Below are 2,726 nucleotides of genomic sequence, written 5' to 3'. Positions count from 1 at the left end.
ATCAAAGCAATAAAAATAAAAAAAAAGTATTCGGTAGGCAGCGGCTTGGCTCTGCCCCTGTCATTGCTGAAGTCCATGAGCGACAGTAACCACTTACCATCAGGTGGGCCGTATGCTCGTCTACCTACACGGGCAATAAAAAAAAAGCTCATTGCACAACAATATCGCACACGATACGTTGTTATGAAGAGAGAAGAAGGGTCGTCGTAACCCCTTTCGGGGGCGCGGAACGGGCCTCGGGGCAAACCCCACTGCCCGGGACGAAGCTCCCTGCCACATAGGGCAGGGGTGGTGTGGATGCAGGACGAGACGGGTGAAGGCTGTTCGCATAGCATCGACAAAACATATATACATATACATAATACGATGGGCTTGGTTTTCTTGGGAGGAGTGATGCTCGCGGAGGAGACACCCCGGCGCCGGCTGCTGTCCTCTGCATGTTTTTTTTTTTTTTTTTTTTTTTTTTTTTTTATTTTTTTTTTTTTTTTATTTTTTTTTTAATTCGTAATTTTTTCGTAAAATCACTCCCCTTAAGGGGGAGTGGTCCACCCAATGGGCGGTAGGAATGGGTCCCCATAGGGGGGCACCCCAACAGTGTGGGGGGGAAATGGCGAGTGTGGACAGCTCAGTCCCATGGGGGCACTCATTATGAGCACTCCCATATCACTCCGGTTAAGCCGACTATCTTACCATAGAAGGGGGTTCCAGTAGCTTGGTAGCGCCCGACCGTCAGGTGGTCTGGCGTGCAAGGGAGCTAAATTGTGGAGATGCTCGTGGGGTCCACCGTCAGCCCGCTCGTAAAGATTACGAGCTAGCCTCCGGATCTCCTCGAGCGACTCCACATCCAGATCCCGGGCGATTACGGCATTTCTGACGTATCGCCCTGCTCCTACTATCGTGCGAAGAGCCAGATTTTGCTGGACCTGTAACCTCGCCCGCATACCCTGCGGGATGAGGTGATACTAGGCCGCAGCTGCGTACGTGATACGGGAACGGACATACGTCTTATAAATGCCGAGCTTAGTCCTGACCGGCAACCTGGAGGCCAACACCGGCCGGAGGAGGAATCTCGCGTAGCGAGCGGCCGCCAACGCCGATTTGGCGTGGGCGGTCATCCTCAAACTCCGGTCGATATCGACCCCCAAGTACCGGACGCTGGATCTAAACTCGACATTAGCGCCACGGAGACTGAGCTGTCCCGGGACGACTGTTGTGCGGACCGGACCGAAGAGGATAGCCGCAGTCTTCCCCACGTTGACCGCGACCCTCCATCGGTCCAGCCACTGGGGCAGTAAGTCCAATAGCCTCTGCATCCTCGAAATGGCCGCAGAGGGGAAGTTGGATGACGCGAAGTAGGCGCTGTCGTCGGCAAAAAATGTGGAACGCTTCACGATTTTGCGTGTCATCCTTGCGCAGGGGCCATGCTAATCTTCTCTGTATCGTTCCAATTTTAGTATATGTACTGCCGAAGCAAGTACACGTTGTTATGGAGACGTTCACACTGTACTGTACTATATATTATTGGTTAAGTACAGGCTGCTATACTTTAAGGCACTATTATAGTATAGCTTAATCTGAAAGCAGCTTTAGGATTGTAAATTGTTTTATTTGAAATATTTAAGTTATAAGCCTTCATTAGATTTTGATTATTTTACTAATGAATTTCTAATGAAATACGCACTCAACGTTCAAGAATGATTTCCCAGATTCAGGAATGACATCATTGAATAAAAATCAAATCCGTTGAAATTATAATACCGGTACTAGGACATCATATGAGCCTGCACGGGTAGGTACCATTACCGCGACATTTCTACCACGAAGCAGTAGCCGTCAAACTATAGAACTGAGACTTAGAACTCATGTTTCAAAGTTGGTAGTGGCATTCACGTTGTTAATGTCAATAGGCTTCGAAAACCACTTAAAATCAATTTTAAGATCAGCTTAACGTCATCCCTACCTTTTTATTACACAGATGGGTAGTGGTTATCGGAGACCATGGACCTCATAGCGTGAATGCAGATTGAGGTCTTGTGCTATTAGTCGAAGCGTCTATTATATTGTTTATACGAAAACAAAATAGACCAAATTGACTAAGCCATTTGTTACAAACTAAATCGAAATGAAAAATAGTTTCCGCCACTACACACGGGCTATGTGAACAGCAAAATTTAACAAAATTTTATATTATTTACCTCAAAATAACTTAAGTGCAGATCGTAGTCTAATATAATATGCACTACGTATTTTACCTCCATGCTCCATACGTTACCGCCTCTAAGAGTTTCTCAATCCTAAAATAAATTGTTTTGAATGTTTAATAAGATGTGCGAAATTAACAAGATAAATGCATTAAGAGTTACAAAGAGACGAGAAAATGTTATTTTGTAAGATGGAATAGAACAATGTAGACTTTATTGAGCACTAAAATAGTAACAATACCAATAAATAGCATAGAGGGATCCTAAGCCATAATGTAAGTAAAAATAGCATTTTCTTCTTATTCTTCGTCGCTTTCTTCATTGCCTTCACCTTCAGGTCGTGTCCCTGAAACTTGACCGTTGCCTGTCTCATGAGCTGTTTAGATCTCGTCCGGTCCTCAGCTGCTCGAGTCGCGGTTGCGACTGGCAACCCAGTTAGAGCGGTTACTTGATCACACCAACGGCTAGGTAATCGGCCGCGGGGTCTCTTTCCTTCTACTTTGCCCGTCACAATCACTTTGTCCA

At 45.8% G+C, this 2,726-nt stretch overlaps 1 non-coding gene across 1 annotated transcript; it reads right to left on the bottom strand.

Annotated features, from left to right (window-relative positions):
• Positions 1–1,371: 1,371 nt before the first annotated feature.
• Positions 1,372–1,478, bottom strand: LOC149501746 (U6 spliceosomal RNA). Its single transcript, XR_016324041.1, has one exon. It is a non-coding gene; the product is annotated as a U6 spliceosomal RNA (small nuclear RNA).
• Between the last annotated feature and the right edge of the window lie 1,248 nt (positions 1,479–2,726).

Source organism: Bombyx mandarina, chromosome 12, assembly GCF_030267445.1.
Source record: "Bombyx mandarina strain Sakado chromosome 12, ASM3026744v2".
Taxonomy (NCBI): domain Eukaryota; kingdom Metazoa; phylum Arthropoda; class Insecta; order Lepidoptera; family Bombycidae; genus Bombyx; species Bombyx mandarina.
The sequence above is the reverse complement of the archived record's forward strand: the minus strand, read 5'-3'. Positions and strand labels throughout refer to the sequence as shown.